The sequence below is a fragment of the Periplaneta americana genome, chromosome 3 (assembly GCF_040183065.1).
Source record: "Periplaneta americana isolate PAMFEO1 chromosome 3, P.americana_PAMFEO1_priV1, whole genome shotgun sequence".
Taxonomy (NCBI): domain Eukaryota; kingdom Metazoa; phylum Arthropoda; class Insecta; order Blattodea; family Blattidae; genus Periplaneta; species Periplaneta americana.
In genome coordinates this window covers 25,889,333-25,912,577 of record NC_091119.1, presented here as the reverse complement: position 1 = coordinate 25,912,577, position 23,245 = coordinate 25,889,333, and positions in this window count along the sequence as shown.

The window sequence follows — 23,245 nt, the reverse complement described above, 5'->3', positions numbered from 1 at the left end:
CGTGTTGTTGTTTCGACAACTTGATGCAGATACTATAGTCCCGTCGCTCTAATTTCCGGCAGCCAATCACTTTGCAGATCGGCTACATTTAAACGTGTGCGTCTTGTAATTCGCTGATGAAGACGTCATGAATTTCCTAAGGCTCGATAAATACTTAATATGATCGCCCGCCATTTTGGCTCTTTCGTTGGCGTTCGCAGAAAGCACACGAGGACGTTATTTGCCGCTCAATTATTTGCTGAATTACAGTGCGTTTGATTTATTATCATAGGAGCTACGACATGATAATGTTTAACGGTTTGGCAAATAGATTCCTCGTCTGGTAGCTCGGCAATGAAAGAATAAAAATGGCGAACGATACTACCTATCTAGACTTTATAGAGCCTTGACTTCCTAAGACGTAAGCAAAGAGGAGGAGTCACGCCGGGAATAACAGCGTCGCCACTATAGGGTGGTGCAATAAGGATTGTAGTGTTGCATAATGATTTTCAAAATATATGTCTTGACTTGCATAACTCTGAGAGTGTTTTTTTTTTTTTTTTTTTTAAGTGAATGACTTTAATCTGTTCTTATAGTGCAGTAAATGTGACTAAACTGGTAGATGAATATTTTGAAAGTTGGTAGGAAGGCTTACTACATTCTCTAATGCCTTTGTTGTGTTGTTGATTTGAATAGTAATTGTCGAGTTCGTCCTAAATTTTGGCCAGCTGCAATAGGGTTCTGGTCTTGCATAATTTTTGTTAGATTCAAGTTGGGACTTGTTCATCTCTGACAGTACTTTTGTTTAAAGAATGTTGTGTATAATTTGGTCTACATTAATGTATATAGGCAGTAATAACGTCTGAACTGTTGGATAAATGCTTCCGTATTACGTGGCAAGATTTATTATATTGACTGCTTGATTGTGAGTTGTAATGTTGAATAATGTTTGAGTACTTGTTAGTGGCAATTGTACAGCTGGAATAGGGTCTGTACTGTTGAATAATTGCCTATTTAGATTTAATCCCAGGAGTTATGGGAGTGTCAGAGTATGTTTTTCTTGTGCTTTAGTTGAACATGAAGGAAAATTGTAAGACGTGGAACTGCATTACTGACTGAGCTGTAAAAGAAAAGTTTAGAAATTGGAAACTTGGAATTGTAGCAATGCCATGTTTTTTGCGGTGTTGCGACTTCAAATAATTACAGTTGACTACTTGACATTGTGAGTTGGGAGTGCAGTTATGCATAATGATGTTGTAAGTTGATTCCAGAACTTATAGATTTGTGACAGTGACAGTGAATTTTCTAGTGCTTGAGCGTGTTAATTGCAGTATCGTGATGACGACTGAAGTTTTGAATAAATATTTTCCAAATTCATAGGAAGAATTGTTAGTATTGAAAACAACAAGACCACAAGAAACTTGAGAATCTAATTGAGGACTTGATTGTGATAGGTGGAAAGCTGGAATAGGAATTGGGATCTTGAATGGTTACTAATTTTATGTTAGGTTTGTACAACTGTGACAGTATCATACTTTTTTTTTTTCTTTTTTTGTGAAAGAATGTACATTATAATTTGCTTTAGAGTGATGGTTAATTGTCAGTAATTACGTCTGAATTGCTGGATAAATGTTTCCAAAATTCGTAGCAAGTTTATTACATTTCTATGCTTGCCTATGAGTTCTAGTTTTGAATAATGTTTGAGTAATTAATATTGATACTTGGGTACATGGAATAGGGACTGTACTATTGCAGAAATATTGGTAAACATATTATGTGTCTTTCACGTGTTAAATTTTATATTACCTTGTTAACATGTTTCGGCCTGCTATTGGCCTTCTTCAGAACTGATTGTTGCTGGTCTTGGCGCCTTTTGTTTTGTTTCCTGTGGCAGTGTGTTCGTGCAGTGTAATGTGGAGTCAAAGAGTGTGTATGTGTTTTGACATTGACTTGTGTGTTGAGAATTTCTTTTGGATGTGTTTCTGTGTGTCTCTGTATTTCGTATTGTTCTAGTGTGTTTAGTTTCTGGCTGTTTGGTTTGATGTCTAGAATTTCCATTTCTGTGTTGATATCTCTGTAGGTGTGGTTATCATTTATGATGTGTTCTGCATAATATAAAATTTAACACGTGAAAGACACATAATACGTTTTCCGAAGTGATATAGTGTTAAAAGTTGTGTAATCAGGATGTATAATTAATTATTGGTATTTCGTGATAGTCTGAGAGTACCTTTGTCTTGCACTTTACATGAAAGTTTGCAAGAAATTGAAATATGTAGAGCTTAATTACCGACCGATCTGTAAGAGATGTTGAGAAATAGGAAAGATTAGAATTGTAATACCAGTACTGTGATGATTTTTGGGGTTTTGTTGTTTTGAATAAATTGTTAAAATTTGATAGAGAGGCTTGGGCAGCTGCGATAGGGGCTCTAAGCTTGCAGAATGATTTTCTAAATTAATGTCAGGATTATACCTGTAATGTTACAGTGGTTTTCATAGTGGTTTTACATAATAATTTAAATTTTGTAATTAGAGGGCAGTAACTATTGAATAAATATTTTCCAAATTCGTAGGGAAAATAGTTAGATTCTCATGGTTCTTGAGTTATTGAATTTAATACTAATTGATGACTCGATTGTGAGAGCTGGAGGGCTGCAATAGGGAGGCTGGTGTTGTATAATCATTGTTAAATTGATCCTGGGGCTTGTACAACTGTGACAGTGCTTTTTTTTTTTAACATTATAATTTAGTTTACCCAGATGGTTATAGGGCAGTAATGACGTCTCAGATATTGTATAAATGTTTGCAAATTCATAGCAAAGTTTTGATTACCTTGCTATTCTTATTTATGAGTTGTCATTTTGAATAATATTTGAGTACTTTGTACTGACAATTAGACAGCTAGAATAGGGTGTGTTCTGTTGATATAATACCAAGAGTTATTGCAGTGTCAGGGTATGTTTTCCTTGTGGCTTACAGGAAAACGAAGGGAAGTTAGAAAATGTGGAATTCCATTACGCACAGAACTGTAAGAGCAAAATTTCACGAATTGGAGAATTTAGAAATTAGAATCGTAGCAATTGAATGTTTTTTGGGGTGCTGTTATTTTGAATTACTGTTGACGACTTGTTATAGAGAGTTGGACAGCTGCATTTGGGATTGTAGTGTTGAATAATTATTGCCAAATTAATAGCAGGAATTATGCAAGTCTTAGAGGACCTTTGTATTTTGATTTCACATAATAATTGACTGTAAATTATAGATATAGAGCTGCATTACCGACTGAGGTTTTGCATAAATGTTTAGAAATTGAGAAGTTTTGAATCATAGCACTGTTATATTACTTGGAGTGTTGTTGTTTGAATAATTTTTGAGTACATGATACTGCACTTAGACAACTGGAATAGATACTGTACTGTTGAATAATTATGGCGGGAGTTGTGGAAGTCCCAGAGTAATTTAGTCTTTTGCTTTTACATCATAATTGACTTGAAGTAGCACAGGAGGAGCTGCATTACTGACTGAGAATGAACAAAAATGAAGAGACATATATGTGAATTACCGACAGAGCTGTAACAGAAATGTTTACAAACTGGAAAATTTGGAATTGTAGGACGGCCATGCTTTTTGAGGTGGTGTTGTTTTGAATGATGCTTGAAAATTTGATACAGATATTTTGACAGATGTAATAGAGAGTGCAGTATTTCCTAATGATTTGCTGGAGTGATGGTATGTCTTATACAAATGTGACAATGATTAGTTTAGTTGTTTTACATAAGAAGTGACTTTAGTTTGATAGTTATAAGGAAGTAATGAGGACTGAAATTATTCATAATTAATTAGCAGATTGATAACAACATTAATTATATTACCATACGCGTTGAGGTCTTTTTGTTTTTAAGAGTATTTGATGGTTTTACTCAAACACTTGGACTGCTGCAATACTGATACAGACTCTGGTGTTGGATACTGGTTGTTAAATTGATGCTGAGACCAGTGCAAGTGTGACAGTAATTATTGTTTCAATTATTTTACATAACTAAAAATTTGGTTTAATGTGACTGTCAAAGTTTAATAATGACATGTGAAGTGTTGCTAAATATTCTAAAAATTAATAGGAAGTATAATGAAATTGAAATGCTTGTTGCAGTGTTGAATAGATAGGATAACGTACTCGTAACATATAAGATAAGATAAAATAAGATAAGATACTTGTAAGATAAGATAAGGTAATGTACATATAAGATAAGGTACTCGTAAGATAAGATAAGATACTTATAAGATAAGATAAGATAATATACATATAAGATAAGGTACTCATAAGATAATATAAGATACTAATAAGATAAGGTACTTGTAAGATAAGATAAGATAAGATAATATACATATAGGTTAAGGTACTCGTAAGATAAGATAAGATACTTATAAGATAAGGTATTTGTAAGATAAGATAAGATAAGATAAGATAAGATAATATACATATAAGATAAGGTACTCATAAGATAATATAAGAACTTATAAGATAAGATACTTGTAAGATAAGATAAGATAAAGTTTGACCCATACTTTATACTGGTACCTGTACAGTTGGAGTGGGGACTGTATTGTTGAAGAATTACTGTCAAATTCATGGCAGGTCTTTTGTATTGGGATTTTACATAATGATTGACTTAAAGAAATATACATAGATGTGCATTATCAACTGTCTTCTTGCATAAAAATATTAACAAATAGAGAAAATTGGAACTGTGGCACTGCCATAGTTCTTGGCGTGATATTGTTTAGATTAATAATTGAGGAGTCATTACAGATTGTTGTTGGGCTTTATTGATCTCTGATGGAACTTTTGTTTAATGGTTTAAAATTTTACAAGGTTTTACAATGATGGTTATAGAAACACTGGTAAAATATTTTTGGTTGTGATTTGATGACCTGATTTTATTGTGTATATATCTTTTTTGTGTCCGTGTGTGCTACTTAGCAAACATTTGAAATCTACTCACGCAGACATCTATCGCTGTTTGTTCTCTCTCTCTCTCTCTCAGAAAGGAGGTTGACTGGCTTTTGTCTCTTGTGAGGGAGAGAGCAAGTGTTGTGTGCCATGCCGGAAGTGGGAATTATACAAGCTTTGGTGTGACGTGATGCAAAACCTTCGAAAGAGTCTATATAAGGCGACAAATTTTCGACATAGAGTGAGTCCGTGCGTTCGATGAGGAGATGCAGCCGTGCTCTCCTCGTCCAGTGCTCACCTTCTTGCTATGACGCAGAGAAGTATTTTTGCTCGGAGATGTCTACACACAGCCACCACTGTGGGAACAGGGAGCCCCGCTGTGCCCCTGTGTCCTGTATTGATTTCTACATCCACGGAATCTTTCTCACTTGTTACGTATCCTAAACTTATTTTATTTTCGTCTTGCTACAGGTCTCATTACGACCTCAAAACCACCCATTTCTCTCCCCTGATGACCCTTATCTCTCACCTTCATGACTTGGACTCTCTGCACTTATCCCGGCATGTTTGATGAAACACAACCATCTCCTCATGTACACATGTACATGTTAACACACAATTTCACCACATTTGTAACAGGACACGGTAAACTAAGATCCTATTTTCACCGCTTCAAAAATATGTGATCACCAATGTGTTCCTGCAGCCTAAATGAAAAAACAATAGAACATGTAATATATGACTGCCCTAAACTGGACTGGCAACGAGCAATATTCAGGAACAAAATTTCGAGAAAGAAAGGGAAATGGGCAGTTAATAAAATAGATATAATAAAATTGTACTGTAAAGAATTGATGCAATTTGTAAATTTAGTAGATTTTGAATCATTGTAAAAATTGTAAGAAATATGTATGTAGTAATTAAAAGGTGGACTATATCAGTAATACAAATATAACTACAACTACAACAATATTAAGAATAGAAGTGGTATAAAGTATGAAGTAATGTAGAATAGGATAAATTAACATATTTATTATAATACATCAAATCTCTTATGGATATAGAGGAACTTATGTTATATGAAATAATAGTATGCATAAATTTTTGTACTAATAAACCAGTCGTGTAGTATTACTTTAATTGTAATGGAACATGATGTAAATAAATGCTTAAAAAAATTATTATAATATATGAAATGTGTTATGGATATGGAGGAAGCTATGTTATATAAAATGAATTTTTGTACTAATCAACCAGTCATGTAGTATTACTTTAATTGTAATGGAACATGATGTAAATAAATGCTTAAAAAAATTATTATAATATATGAAATGTGTTATGGATATGGAGGAAGCTATGTTATATAAAATAAATTTTTGTACTAATCAACCAGTCATGTAGTATTACTTTAATTGTAATGGAACATGATGTAAATAAATGCTTAAAAAAATTATTATAATATATGAAATGTGTTATGGATATGGAGGAAGCTATGTTATATAAAATAAATTTTTGTACTAATCAACCAGTCATGTAGTATTACTTTAATTGTAATGGAACATGATGTAAATAAATGCTTAAAAAAATTATTATAATATATGAAATGTGTTATGGATATGGAGGAAGCTATGTTATATAAAATAAATTTTTGTACTAATCAACCAGTCATGTAGTATTACTTTAATTGTAATGGAACATGATGTAAATAAATGCTTAAAAAAATTATTATAATATATGAAATGTGTTATGGATATGGAGGAAGCTATGTTATATAAAATAAATTTTTGTACAAATCAACCAGTCATGTAGTATTACTTTAATTGTAATGGAACATGATGTAAATAAACGTTTTAGGGAAAAAAATTATTATAATATATCAAATCTCTTATGGATATAGAGGAAGCTATGTTATATAAAATAATTGTATGCATAAATTTTTGTACTAATCAACCAGTCATGTAGTATTACTTTAATTGTAATGGAACATGATGGAGAAAAAAAAAACACCATCTCCTCATCCCACTCCCCCCCCCCCCTCCCTCTACAATCGATATTTCGCCAGTTCGCTGTGTTTGATCTGTCGATGATAGAGGTGATCATTTTCCCCCCGCACCTTTTTCATTTCATATGTACCCAAAATAATTTTATTTCGTCTTGCTACAGGCCTCACCACGACCTCCAAACCACCCATTTCTGTCCTCTGATGACCCTTATCTCTCACCTTCATGACTTGGACTCTCTGCACTTATCCGGCATGTTTGATAAAACACAACCATCTCCTCATGTACACGTACATGTAACACCCAATTTCACCACATTTGTAACAGGACACGGTAAACTAAGATCTTATTTTCACTGCTTCAGAAATATGTAATCACCAATGTGTTCCCGCAACCTAAATGAACAGACAATACAATATCTAATATATGACTGCCTTAAACTGAACTCGCAATGAGCAATATTCAGGAATAAAATTTCAAGAAAGAAAGGGAAATGGCCAGTTAATAAAATAGAAATAATAAAATTGTACTGTAAAGAATTGATGCAATTTGTAAATTCAGTAGATTTTGAATCATTGTAAAAATTGTAACAAATATGTATGTAGTAATAAGAAGTTAGAGTATATAAGTAATACAAATATAACTACAACTAGAACAATATTAAGAATAGAATTGGTATAAAGTAAGAAGTAATGTAAAATAGGATAAGTTAGCATATTTATTATAATATATGAAATCTATTATGGATATAGAGGAAATTATGTTATATAAAATAATTGTATGCAAAAATTTTTGTACTAATCAACCAGTCATGTAGTATTATTTTAACTGTAATGGAACATGATGTAAATAAATGCTTAAAAAAAAAAAATAAAAAAAAAAATTAAAAAAAAAGAAATCATCTCCTCAGCCTCCCCTATACAGTCGATATTTCACAAGTTCGCTCTCTTTGATCTGTCATGCTAGATGTGATCATTTTCCCTGCTCCTTCCTCACTTGTTATGTATCCTAAACTTACTTTATTCTTGTCTTGCTACAGGCCTCATCACGACCTTCAAACCACCCATTTCTCTCCCCTGATGATCCTTATCTGTCACCTTCATGACTTGGACTCTCTGCAATTATCCCGACATGTTTGATGAAATACAACCATCTCATCATGTACACATGCACATGTAACACCCAATTTCACCACATTTGTAACGAGACAGAATAAACTAAGATCCTATTTTCACCGCTTCAGAAATATGTAATCACCAATGTATTCCTGCAACCTAAATGAACAGACAATAGAACATGTAATATATGACTGCCCTAAACTGAACTGGCAACGAGCGATATTCAGGAACAAAATTTCGAGAAAGAAAGGGAAATGGCCAGTTAATAAAATAGACATAATAAAATTGTACTGTAAAGAATTGATGCAATTTATAAATTCAGTAGATTTTGAATGATTGTAAAAATTGTAAGAAATATTCATGTAGCAATTAGAAGGTAGACAATATAAGTAATATAAATATAACTACAACTAGAACAATATTAAGAATAGAAGTGGTATAAAGAATGAAGTAATGTAGAATAGGATAAATTGGCATATTTCTTATAATACATCAAATCTCTTATGGATATAGAGGAACTTACGTTATATGAAATAATTGTATGCATAAATTTTTGTACTAATATACCAGTCGTGTAGTATTACTTTAATTGTAATGGAACATGATGTAAGTAAATGTTTAAAAAAAATATATTATAATATATGAAATATGTTATGGATATAGAGGAAGCTATGTTATATAAAATAATTGTATGCATAAATTTTTGTACTAATATACCAGTCGTGTAGTATTACTTTAATTGTAATGGAACATGATGTAAATAAACGCTATAGGGAAAAAAAAATTATTATAATATATCAAATCTCTTATGGATATATGAGGAAGCTATGTTATATAAAATAATTGTATGCATAAATTTTTGTACTAATCAACCAGCCATGTTGTATTACTTTAATTGTAATGGAACATGATGGAGAAAAAAAAAAAGAAAAGGAAAAAAAAACACCATCTCCTCATCCCACTCCCACCCCCCCCCCTCCCTCTACAATCGATATTTCGCCAGTTCGCTGTGTTTGATCTGTCGATGATAGAGGTGATCATTTTCCCCCGCACCTTTTTCATTTCATATGTACCCAAAATTATTTTATTTCGTCTTGCTACAGGCCTCACCACGACCTCCAAACCACCCATTTCTGTCCTCTGATGATCCTTATCTCTCATCTTCATGAGTTGGACTCTCTGCACTTATCCCGGCATGTTTGATAAAACACAACCATCTCCTCATGTACATATGTACATGTAACACCCAATTTCACCACATTTGTAACAGAACACAGTAAACTAAGATCCTATTTTTACCACTTCAAAATTATGTAATCACCAATGTGTTCCTGCAACCTAAATGAACAGGCAATAGAACATGTAATATATGACTGCCTTAAACTGACTTCGCAACGAACAATATTCAGGGACAAAATAGCAAGAAAGAAAGGGGAAAAGGGCCAGTTAATAAAACAGACATAATAAAATTGTACTGTAAAGAATTGATGCAATTTGTAAATTCAGTAGATTTCGAATCATAGTAAAAATTGTAACAAATATGTATGTAGTAATTAGAAGGTAGACTATATAAGTAATATAAATATAACTACAACTAGGAAAATATTAAGAATAGAACTGGTGTAAAGTAAGAAGTAATGTAGAATAGGATAAGTTAGCATATTTATTATAATATAAGAAATCTCTTATGGATATACAGGAAGCTATGTTATATAAAATAATTGTACGCATAAATTTTTGTACTAATCAACCAGTCTTATAGTATTACTTTAACTGTAATGAAACATGATGTAAATAAATGCTTAAAAAAATAAAATAAAATAAAGAAAAAAAAAAACAAAAAACCATCTCCTCAGCCCCTCCCTCCCTCCCTCCCTCCCTCCCTATACAGTCGATATTTCGCGAGTTCGTTCTCTTTGATCTGTCATGCTAGATGTGATCATTTTCCCCGCTCCTTCCTCACTTGTTAAGTATCCTAAACTTATTTTATTCTCGTCTTGCTACAGGCCTCATCACCACCTCCAAACCACCAATTTCTCTCCTCTGATGACCCTTATCTCTCACCTTCATGACTTGGACTCTCTGCACTTATCCCGGCATGTTTGATGAAACACAACCATCTCCTCATGTACACATGTACATGTTAACACACAATTTCACCACATTTGTAACAGGATACGGTAAACTAAGATCCTATTTTCTCTGCTTCAAAAATATGTAATCACCAATGTGTTCCTGCAACCTAAATGAACAGGCAATAGAACATGTAATATATGACTGTCCTAAACTGAACTGGCAACGAGCAATATTCAGGAACAAAATTTCGAGAAAGAAAGGGAAATGGGCAGTTAATAAAATAGATATAATAAAATTGTACTGTAAAGAATTCATGCAATTTGTAAATTTAGTAGATTTTGAATCATTGTAAAAATTGTAAGAAATATGTATGTAGTAATTAGAAGGTAGATTATATAAGTAATACAAATATAACTACAACTACAACAATATTAAGAATAGAACTCGTATAAAGTAAGAAGTAATGTAGAATAGGATAAGTTAGCATATTTATTATAATACATCAAATCTCTTATGGATATAGAGGAAGCTATGTTATATGAAATAATTGTACGCATAAATTTTTGTACTAATGATGTAAATAAGTGCTGTAAGGAAAAAAAAAAATATTATAATATATGAAATCTCTTATGGATATATGAGGAAGCTATGTTATATAAAATAATTGTATGCATAAATTTTTGTACTAATCAACCAGTCATGTAGTATTACTTTAATTGTAATGGAACATGATGTAAATAAATGCTTTAGGGAAAACAATTATTATTATAATATATCAAATCTCTTATGGATATAGAGGAAGCTATGTTATATAAAATAATTGTACGCATAAATTTTTGTACTAATCAACCAGTCATGTAGTATTACTTTAATTGTAATGGAGCATGATGGAGAAAAAAAAAGAAAAGGAAAAAAAAAACACCATCTCCTCATCCCACTTCCCTCCTCTACAATCGATATTTCGCCAGTTCGCTGTGTTTGATCTGTCGATGATAGAGGTGATCATTTTCCCCGCTCCTTTTTCATTTCATATGTACCCAAAATTATTTTATTTCGTGTTCGTCATCACCACCTCCAAACCACCCATTTCTGTCCTCTGATGACCCTTATCTCTCACCTTCATGACTTGTACTCTCTGCACTTACCCCGGCATGTTTGATAAAACACAACCATCTCCTCAGGCCCCCCTCCCTCTACCGTCGATATTTTGCCAGTTCGCTCTGTTTGATTTGTCATGCTAGACGTGATCATTTTCCCCGCTCCTTTCTCACTTCTTATGTATCCTAAACTTGTTTTATTCTCATCTTGCTACAGGCCTCATCACGACCTCCAAATCACCCATTTCTCTCCCCTGATGACCCTTATCTTTCACCTTCATGACTTGGACTCTCTGCACTTATCCCGGCATGTTTGATGAAACACAACCATCTCCTCATGTATACATGTAACACACAATTTCAGCACATTTGTAACGAGACACAATAAACTAAAATCCTATTTTCACCACTTCAAAAATATGTAATCACCAATGGGAATTTATAATATATGAAATCTTTTATGGATATGTATGTATGTATGTATGTATGTATGTATGTATGTATGTATGTATGTAATTATTCACACTGCAAATGGGTACCGTATATACCTGGTGGCAGTGGTAACTAATTACGCTCAATAGAGGAAGCTATGTTATATAAAATAATTGTACGCATAAATTTTTGTACTAATGAACCATTCATGTAGTGTTACTTTAATTGTAATGGAACATGATGTAAATAAATGCTTTAGAGGGGGAAAAAAAATTATAATATATAAAATCTCCTATGAATATAGAGGAAGCTATGTTATATAAAATAATTCTATTCATAAATTTTTGTACTAATGAACCAGTGATGTAGTATTACTTTAATTGTAATGGAACATGATGTAAATAAATGCTTTAGAGGGGGGGGGGGGAAATAATATATCAAATCTCTTATGGATATAGAGGAAGCTATGTTACCGGTATATAAAATAATTGTATGCATAAATTTTTGTACTAATGAACCAGTGATGTAGTATTACTTTAATTGTAATGGAACATGATGTAAATAAATGCTTTAGAGGGGGGAAAAAAAATAATATATCAAATCTCTTATGGATATAGAGGAAGCTATGTTATATAAAATAATTGTATGCATAAATTTTTGTACTAATGAACCAGTTATGTAGTATTACTTTAATTGTAATGGAATATGATGTAAATGAATGCTTAAAAAAAAAAAAAAACAACAACAACATCTCCTCAGCCCGCCATCCCCCCTACAATCGATATTTCGCGAGTTCATCAATTTCATCAGTGGTGATGACACCTCTCCCGTTTCCCCTACCAGAGAACTATAAGGGAGACACAATTATGCTTTGTTTTTTATCCCTGAAATAAAGTAATGTTACTTTAAAAACAATCTTTCCTTTAAATTTCACATAATATCGATACCTCACAGCCACCTTGTTCCGCCTCTCCTGTTTGCCCTCTCTTCACCTCGACTACGCGTCTCAGGAGAGGAACGACCAAGGAGACCGGTGTTTGACAATTCCATTGAGTTTTCCACGTTTCAGAAGCTCTTGAAGCAGGAAAAGTTTCGAAAACTGTTGAAGCAAGGAAACAGTGGTAAAAAAATTGCCGGTTTTGATGCGACTTGGAAACCGTGATTGTTTTCTGCTGTTGACTTTTCTTTTCCTGTATTAAGCTGCATATTCACAGCATATGGTGTTGTAATGTTATGTAGCATCGAAATGTTTGGATACACTATTACTTGGACAGGTGTAATAGGGTGTTTGATGTTGAATAATGATTATGAAATTGATGGCAGGACGTTGAGAATATTTTGGAGGTTTCTTAGTGAGATTTAGTACATTGTCATGGTGTTTGTGGTGTTGAATAATAGTTGACTGTGCTACAGTGACACTTGGGCAACTGCAATAGGGTCATACTGCTGCTGAAAAGTTGTTAGATTCGTTGTAGGAGTTGTAAAAATGTCAGAGTGGTTTTGTTTCGTGCGTTTCGATAGTAAGTGAATTTACGTAATATTCAGAGAGCTGCATTACCGACTGAGCTTAGAAATTTGGAGTGAAGTTTGTAGATACGTGATATGATATTATAGGGTTTATTTTGTTGGAGAAATTTTTGTGGATGCAATGTTGGACCTCAGGTGTGAGGATTGTAATTCATGAAGTTGATAGTCGGTTGGAGTAAGCAGGTTGCAATTATTTCATCTGGTGCAGGTATCTGGTGTGTATTGTTTGATTTTTATTGTCATTGTATATTTGTACATGTGTCTGCTTGCTATGCAATGCTAGTATTAGCCCCTTGTACATGCGATGTGCAATTCTTAGAACGGTTTTCTTTTCTTGTGGAATTATTATTCGTACGATTGTTTTTCAATGGATGAAAGTACCTAATCTTTATTTCTGTAATTTGAGTAATTTATTGGTTTAAGTGATATATTTAGTGTATTGTTATTGTGTGGTAGTTGCACTTCATATCAGTCTTGATTACTTGATAGATGGGTTTTAGTTTCGTTATTCTTTGTTATTTGTTGTGTTGTATTGATTTGAATTGTTTGGTGGCATAGGTATAAATCTGGATTTGTCTTGTTGATGTTACTGTGTTATGGAGTTGATTGGTGTTTGTATTTTGACTGAGTATTGCTTGTAGAAGTTGATTTCAGGTACACTGTTGTTATTTAGGATATAATTGCTGATTATTGAATGAGTTTTCTGTCTGTGTGTTTGGTATTGAGTGTGAATTGGCAAATTTTTTTCAATTGAATACGAAGCATGTTTGTCTATTTGAGTCTTGCATTGACCATAATGTGTTTTGTAGTTGTTTGATATTACTGGTTTTTTGATGGTATTTGTGCGTTTATTGGTATTGTTGTCCTGTGTAGAATTTGTTTGTTCATAAGCATTCCTTACAAGGTTATTGATACATTTTGGATGGAATGGTGGTCCTGACATATTCGTTTTTGGTGTTAGGATTGTAATTTATTATGTTGATACCGGTTGGAGTATGCAGTTTGTAATTATTAGATTATGTGTCAGTTGCAAGTTTATAGGAGGATTAACAATATTCCCATGCTTGATTAGGATGAAATAATGTTTGAGGACTTGATACTGATGGTTGGACTGCTAAAATAGGAAGTGTGGTGTTGCATAATGTGGATTATACAATACTGCGAGTACTTTGTTAAGTGGTTTGATATTTTGAATGGGTTTAGTGTGGAGTGATCTGTTGCATAAATATTTTGGAAATTGATAGCAAGGTTTATGACATTGCGATGTTTTTTTTTAGTGTTGTAGTGTTGATTAATGGTTGGACAAGTGGAATAGGGATTGTACTGTTGCGTAATTGTTGTGGAATTGCTTTTTGTAGTTTTATTACCGAGTGAGGTCTTGTGTTAATGTGTAGAAGTTGGGAAAGAAATAGAATTTGAGCACCTTGTTGTTTTGAATAATAGCTGAAGAATTTACCGAGGTTCTTGGAAATGTGCAATAGGAACTGTAGTGTTGCAAAATGATTGATAAAATCATGGTAGGAGTGAGAGAACTGTGGGGCAGTACTATATAGATATTTGTAGGTGAGTTATAATGACCGAAGTGTTGGATAAATATTTTGCAAGTTTGTTGTTTGGAATACAGGTACAATATGGACTGTGGTGTTGCATAACGGTTACTAAATAGATGACAGAAGTTGGTAATACTCTTGTTTTGTGTTTTTGAAGATTAATTGACTTTGAAGTTATAGTTATGGAGTAGATATAGGGAGTGATGTGTAGGTAATGTAATTTGGAATTTTATAAGAAGAATTAGTGCATTCCCATGATTGTTTAGATGTTGTAGTTTTGAATAATGTTTGACCAGTTGGTACTGTTACTTGGATAGCTGCATTGAGGACGGTATTGTTGTTTTAAGATGAGAATTGAATTAATTTAGTACTGAATGGGTGTTGCATGAATTCTTTATAGGTAAAAGAATTAGAATTGTTGTAGTTGCTTGTTTTTTTTTTCCCCCTCCTCTTGGGTTTTGTTGATTTGAATAGTAATTGACCAGTTGATTGTGATACTTGGTTAAATTGATGTCAGGACTTGTACAAGATTGACAGTGCTTTTTATATAGTAAATTATTTTGCAATCATACTTATAGTGCAGGAATGACGACTGAAGTGTAGCATAAATATTTTGCAAATTTCATGCGAGATTTGTTACATTTTGATGTTTGTATAGGTGTAGTGAGTGTTAATAATAGGGAGTGTAGTCTTTTGCATATTGGTTACAAAATGATTGTCAGGACTTATAGAAGAGTGGTGGCAGTGCTTTATTTTTTTTTATTTTTTATTTTTTGGTAAATATAATGAATACTTAATAATAATAATAATAATAATAATAATAATAATAATAATAATAATAATAATAATAATAATAATAATAATAATAATAATAATAATAATAATAATAATAATAATAATTAATAATTAATAATTAATAATGAATAAGTAATAATTATTACTTTACAGTTATAGGTATGGGGTGGGAATGACAAGTGAAATGTAGGATAATGTTTTTGGTAATGAATTTTAAGAATTATTATGTTGGTTTGGTTACTTAAGTGAAGTGGTGTTGAATAATGATTGAAGACTTGATAGAGATAAATGGAAAACTGGAATAGGGAGTGTAGTGCTGAAAATGTATTGGAACATTGATGCTGGGGTCTTGAAGAATTGTGATATTATTATGTAATGGTTTTATGTTTTGATTGGGTATAGAGTGGTGGTTATAGGTGGAGTAATGAGGACTGAAATTTTGGATAAATATATTGTAAATTGTTGGATAAGTTTTAGGAGCTTCCCATGGTTGTGTGATGTTGAATAATGGTGATGATTGATCAGCTGCAATGGGATCTGTACTGTTGGGTAATTATTGTGAAATGCGTGTGAGGATTTGAATTGTCGGAGTAGCTTTATTTTGTAGTTTTACATAATAATTGTCTTAATATAGTACTGGTAGGGCTGCATTACCGACAGAGCTGGTATGTTAATGTGTAGAAATTGAGAAAGAAATAGAATTTGAGCAGATCCATGTTTCTAGTGGTGTTGTTGTTTTGAATAACAGTTGAAGACTTGAGTCAAGTACTTGGGGATGTGGGATAGGGACTAGTGATGCATAATAATTGATAAAATATGGTAGGAATTAGAGACATTCTGGCAGTACTGTTGTTTATTGGTTTTAGACAGTAAAAGAGTTGAAATTGAGGTTTATATGGGTCTGAAGTGATGGATAAGTATTTTCCAAGTCTGTAGGAAGATTAATTATATTGACACAAGCTTTGACGACTTATTGTAATATTTGGAGAGCTGGAATAGGGATTGTGGTCATTGATAATGGTTGGAAAATTGATGTGAGGAGTTATACAGTAGTTTTATTTTGAACATTAATCGAGTTTACATGAGTAGTTATGGAGCAGATGTAGTGACTGATGAATAGGTGAATTGTTATTGGATTTTATAAGAAGATTTGTTGTTTAAGTGTTGAATAATGTGAAATTAGTATTGTATTGATGATAAAAGTTGTGGACATCCATTTTTACATAATGGTTGAGTTAATTTAGTATTTATGGAGGTGGATTACCGACTGACTTGGCATGAATGTTGAGAAATTGTAAAAATTTGGGATTGTTTGAGTTGCGTGGTATTTTTTGGGTGTTGTTGATTTGAATAGTAATTGAGGATTTGATTGTGATTGTTGGGAGATGTGTAATAGGATGTTTAGTGTTGAATAGTGATTGTTGAATTCATGTGAGGAGTTGTGAAACACTGATATTTTTTTATAGTAAATTAGTTAGTACTGATATGTTTAGGACAGGGGTGCCAATGAAGTGCAGTGAAAATATGTTGCAAATTCTTTGGAAGATTTGTTAGGTAGGCATGTTTGTATAGGTGGTTATAGAGGGAGTCATGATGAGTGAAGTGTTGAATGATGTCATGGTGATGCTTGGACAGGTGCAATGGGGACTGTACTGTTGGGTAATTATTGTCGAATTCCTGTAAGGACTTGTGGAAATGTCGGAGTAGCTTTATTTTTGTGGTTTTACTTAATAAATGAGATAATGTAGTACTGGTAGGTCTGCATTACCGACTGAGCTTTTCTGTTAATGTGCAGAAATAGAGAAAGAAATATAATTTGAGCAGATCCGTGCTAGTAGTGGTGTTGTTGTTTCGAATAGGAGTTGAATATTTTAGATAATAATTGATAAAATGATAGTAGGAGTGATGCAACTGTTGAAATAGATATTTATAGGGGAGTTATGATGTCTTGTTGCATAAGTATTTTGCAAGTTGATAGATATATTTATTTTATTGGCATAGTTGTTGTGTCTTGTTGTTTGAAATAGGATTTGTGATATCGGTACTTGGAGAGCTGGAATAGGGACTCTGGTGTTTGATGATGAATAGAGAATTGATGTGACAGTAGTTTTGTTTTGAATATTAATTGAGTTTAGATTCCTAGTTATGGAGCAGTTACAGGGACTGATGTATGTGTTAATTGTTTGTGGATTTTATAGGAAGATTTATTGCATTCCTATGTTTGTTTAGATGTTGTAGTGTTGAATTAGTATTGGATTGGGGAGTATATTGTTGAATAGTTATAGTGAAATTGATGATAGGACTTGTGGAAATGTGATAGTAGGTTTGTTTTCCATGTCTAGATAATAACTGAATTAATTTAGTATTTATGGAGGTGCATTAGGGAGTGAGGCTGGTATGAACGTTAAGAAATTGGGAAAAGTTTGTTTTGTGGAGTGTTGTTGATTGAAATAGTAATTGTGATAGTTGGACAGGTGTGATAGGGTGTTTAGTGTTGAATAATGATAATGAAATTGATGGCAGGAGTTGGTTGGTAGGTAAGATTTAGTAGATTGTCGTGCTTTTTGTGGTGTGGAATGATAGTTAACTATGCTATAGTGGAACTTGGGCAAGTGCAATAGTGTCGTACCAGTGCTGAAAAGTTGTTAGACTCGTTGTAGGAGTTATAGAAATTTCTTGGGTTTCGATAGTAAGTGATGTAATATTCAGAGAGCTGCATTACCGACTGAGCTTATAAATGTTGCAGTGAAGAGTGTACATATTGATATGGTATTATAGGGTTTATTTTTGTGGAGAAATGTTTTGGGATGCAATGGTGGACCTGAAATATTGGTTTTTGGTGTTAGGATTGTGATTTATTACTTTGATAGTTGGTTGGAGTACGGAGTTTGTAATAATTTGATCTTTTGTAGGTATGTGGTGTATATTGTTTGATTTGTACATGTGTTTGCTTGGTGTGTAATACTAGTATTTACATCTTGTAAAAAGCGATGTGCAATTCATTTGTGTAATGGAAATAATTTCTTGGTTTAAGTGTTATATTTTGTGTGTTACTTGTTATTGTTTGGTAGTTGCACTTTATCATTGAATTTTCGTTTATTATTGAAGTAATCAGTCTTGATTATTTTATAGATGGTTTTTAGTTTCATTATTGCTGTTTATGGTGTTGTATTTATTTGAATTGTTTGGTGGCATAGGATCTTTTATTGACGTAATATTTATCATTTACCGCTAGTTGGTATGAACGGTATAAATTTGGAATTGTCTGTGTTTGTAATTTGCAGTACATATTGGTAGCACAGAGGTTCGTTTGAGGTACACTATTGTCATTTAGGCTATAATTGCTGATTATTGAATTACCTGTCTGGCTGTCTGTAGGTTTTGTCTTGAGTGTGAATTGCATATTTTTGGCTTGAAAAGCAAGTGTGTTTGTCTATTTCGGTCCTGCATTGACAGTAATCTGTTTTGGTCCATTTGTATTGTAATATTTTAGCGTTTATTGGTATTGTTGTTGTTGTCGTCGTCTGTGATATTTGTTTCTTCGTAAGCATTTCTTACAAGGCAATTGATGATTGTAATACATTTTGGGTGCAATGGCGGTCGTGAAATATTCGTTTTTGGTGTGAGGATTGTAATTTGTTAGATTGATAGTTGGTTCGTAGATGCTGTGTGCAATTTTGATAATTATTTTGTGTATAATTGTTTTTGAATCGTTGAAAGTACCGGTATCCTTAATTGCTTTAAGTGATACATTTTGTGTATTACTTGTTGTTCGTTTGCTAGTTGCACTTAATGTTTGAAGTTTTCAGTATTTATTAATTGATGGATGGCTTTTAGTTCCATTATTGTTGTTAGGAGTACAGGTTGCAGAATTGCGTTGATTTATTGTCTTGTATTGATTTGAATTGTTTGGTGGCATAGGATTGTTTGTTGACGTAATATTCATCATTTAGTTGTTGAAAATGGTAAAAAATTTGTTAATTGTCTTGTCGATGTTCCTCTGTTATGCATTTTAATGTTGTTTATACTGTAGGTATATTTTCACTTAGTGTTGTTTGTAGAGGTTCATTTGAGATAGTACATTGTTGTTATGTAGGCTATAATTGGTGATTATCGAGTCTGTAGGTTTGGTCTTTGGTCTATTTGAGTCTTGTCTTGACATAAATGTGTTTTATTCATTTGGTGTTGCTGGTTTTGACGATGTTTCTGCATTTATTGGTATTGCTGTTATTCTGCGGTATTTGTTTGTTGATAAGCATTTCTTAGACGACAACTGACGGATGAAATAGATTGATGATGCATATTGATTGTTGTATCGTGGAACAGGAATAGGACGGACGGACGGCATTGCAATGTGAGAGTTGTAGGATGTGTATGGGTGGCATAGAAAAGCAGTAACGCCATTTTGCAGTTTGCCAAACACATTGAGCAGGTTCCCTATAGGATTTTTTTTTTATATGAATGGACATTGGACATTGGACATTTAGACTTTGTTGACGTGTAGTGACTTTGCATTTGGATGATGTATGTACTAACATAGTTTGATTATAGTTGTTGCATGTGTTTGTAGATTAGTGCAATATTTAGTTGTTCCATCATGTTTATTGCTCTGTCCTATGTTACCTACTTTTCCAGAGTCTAAGTCCTGCTGGTATAGGTGGCAGCGGAGAGCTTAGGTGGATTCTACATGGACTAAGTGGAAGTCTGTGTGGAACTCATCAAAGTAGTGCGCTGTTTATATATATATATATATATATATATATATATATATATATATATATATATATATATATAAAATTGTCAGCCATATAAGTTATCAATTGTTGGAAATGAATATTTGCTAATAGATATAAGCAAAGAAAAAACATGAACGTTTTTGTGTATAAGGCATCATCAGATATTGAACTGTTATAACAGTATGTAAAATGTAAGTCCAGTATAGTTGAGTGTGATAAACATAAGAGTGTAATATTGTTGTAAGAGTGATTTGTATAATGAATATATGAAATAAAAAAAGTTTGTACTTATGTGTATGTGATACAGATGACGAGAATTTGATGCAAGTATTGCTGATGTTGTAATGAATAGTTACAATGTTGTAATAATGTATGTATGTATGTATGTTTGTATGATTATTTATCAGATGATTGTTGATTTGTATTATGTATGTGTGAGATCAGTGCAGTGTTGATTTATATTGATACATTTTAAAGTATGTTGGTTGTTTTGGAATTGTAATCAGTGTGTACATCTACGTATGGTGGATGTATGGTCCATTTTCGTGGCATGGCCTCCTCAGTTGTTCCTCTCAATTCATTCTTGTCTATCCCTTACTGCCACCTTCCAGTTCCGTAATTGCAGGAAACTGGTAGTATCCTCTTGAACCATATCCTTCCATCTATTCGATGGTGTTCCAACACATATTGCTCCTCTGAAGTTCTCCTTTGTATTCTTGCCTTCTCCATCCTGACTATATGTCTTGCCCGTTGCAGTCTCCTGATGTGTTTGAAAGTTGACAAAGCTATATCGTTGTATAATGTGTATAATTGATGATTATATCGGATTGTACATTTTCCTTTGCTTACCACGAGTGTATATATGCTGTGAACTTATGTGAAGGTATGAATAGTGTGAAAGCATAATATAATGTGTGTGTGTGTGTGTGTGTTGAAGCGTGTGATGATGTCATCTTGTTCTGGCTCTTCTATGTAGTCATTCCATATAACTTGTGGTTTTAATTATTGTAATTTATTGTGAACTATATTGGACTCGTAAAATTTTAATATCTGATGATGCTGTATAGGCGAAAACGTAGATATATTTTCATTAGTAAGATGTATGTGCAAGAAATGGTAAATCATATATCAGTGGGACTTTGATTCTATTCCTTGTGTTTTGCCGATGTAGGCTGCAGTGGAGAGCTGTGGTGGAATCTGCATGGACTATCCGGAAGTCCATGTGGGTTCCATCACAGTTCTCTACTGTGGTCTACATCTGTGAGACTTAAAATTTTGAAAGTTGTGCAGGTATAGGTGGCAGCGAAGAGCTCTGGTGGGTTGTACTTGGACTATGTGACAGTCTTTGTGCAATCCACTAGAGTTCTCCGCTGTTGTTTATACTTGTGGGACTTTGAAAATTTGTCATGCCTTCCTGTGGTGTAGGTGGCAGTGGAGACCTCTGCTGGGTTGTACATGGATTATCCGGGAGTTCATATGCAACCCGGTAGAGTTCTTGCTGTTGTGTACATCTTCCCATGTTTTTTTCCTGATGTGGGCGGCAGTGGAGAGCTCTGGTGGATTGTGTACGAACTATCCGGAAGTTCGTATACAATCCATCAGAGTTGTCTGCTGTTGTCTACATATTTCCTTGTATTCTGGACTATTCTGGACTATCCGGAATCCATGCAACTTCCATCAGGGTTTTTCACCTGTCGTGTATGTCGGTGGATGTATATAGAGAGTGTTTGAGGAGAAGTAGTAAATATTTTAGGGGTGATAGTATGGAATGTTGTGAGTAAAAAAGTTGATATAAAGACGTGTCCAATTTTGACTGGGTACAGGGATAGAGCTTTATTTATCGATTGTAATTTTTGTTTTGAAGGTGAAGTTTGAAGTGATGCTTTAGTTGACATAATTGAAATTTGCAACTGTGATTGTGATTTGTTGGGCAAGTGTACTGTATTGTTTAGGCATGATGCACGTATTTAGAAATGGTGATAATGCTGATATGGTATATTTTGTGTAGGGGTTTTGTAATGGAAACTGTGCTCTCTGTTATGCAGTGTACAGTGAAACCTCTCATTTACGGACATCGAAGGGACGTAACAATCTGTCTGCATCTGGGAGGTGTCCTTTATTGGGAGGGAGACTCCCCAATCTAACAGTAAATTTATAATATATGTAATATGCAGTGGCGTAGCGTCAATGTAAGCTAAAAAGCTCAGCTTCCCCAGTTAATAATAATTGCATAATAAACCTGCAGTTTATGAACAAAATTATTTATTAATTTTAATAGAGTTTATATTTATGCGTTAAATATTGTGATGCAGCAGCTCAGTATGATTTGTGATGCAGCAGTAAACAAGAAGCCTGCACACACCAGCTTCCAAGCAGACTGGTTTCTTTCACTCATTCTTCTGTGTAACCCATCCCGCAGATTCTCCATCCCTTTCTAACTAAACTACCCTTGTTGCAAGGCACGGAAGAAGCTAGCTTTTACATTGGAAGTTTCCGAGTTATCCCTTTCGTGAGAGTTTGTTCAGTTGAAGTGTTAGTGTGCATTGTGGCTGATATAATAAATGATGAGTGAAATAACAGTTCCTGACACCGATTTACTTGAATTTTTAGGACAATTCTATTATCAAGACTGACTTACGAACAAAAGTGCGATTTAAAAAACAAATGACCGTGTCTATTTGTTAGAGATATGTGTAAACCATGAAATCATATTTTACTACGTACCATTTGAGGTCATGCCTTATTGGTGTTACGAGGTTCCAACCAATCTTCAGACTGCTGACTTGACATTGACTACTATTTATTTTAAGACTATATTTTTGTAATACGTTTTCTCATATGTACATGAAAGACAACTTGAGTTAGCTTCCCCTGCTCAAAATTTCATGCTACGCCACTGGTAATACGTATCCTCTTTAAATGAAATGTAGGCCTATTACTGTAGTTTAATTCTAAATACAGTCTACTGTACTACAGTAAATACT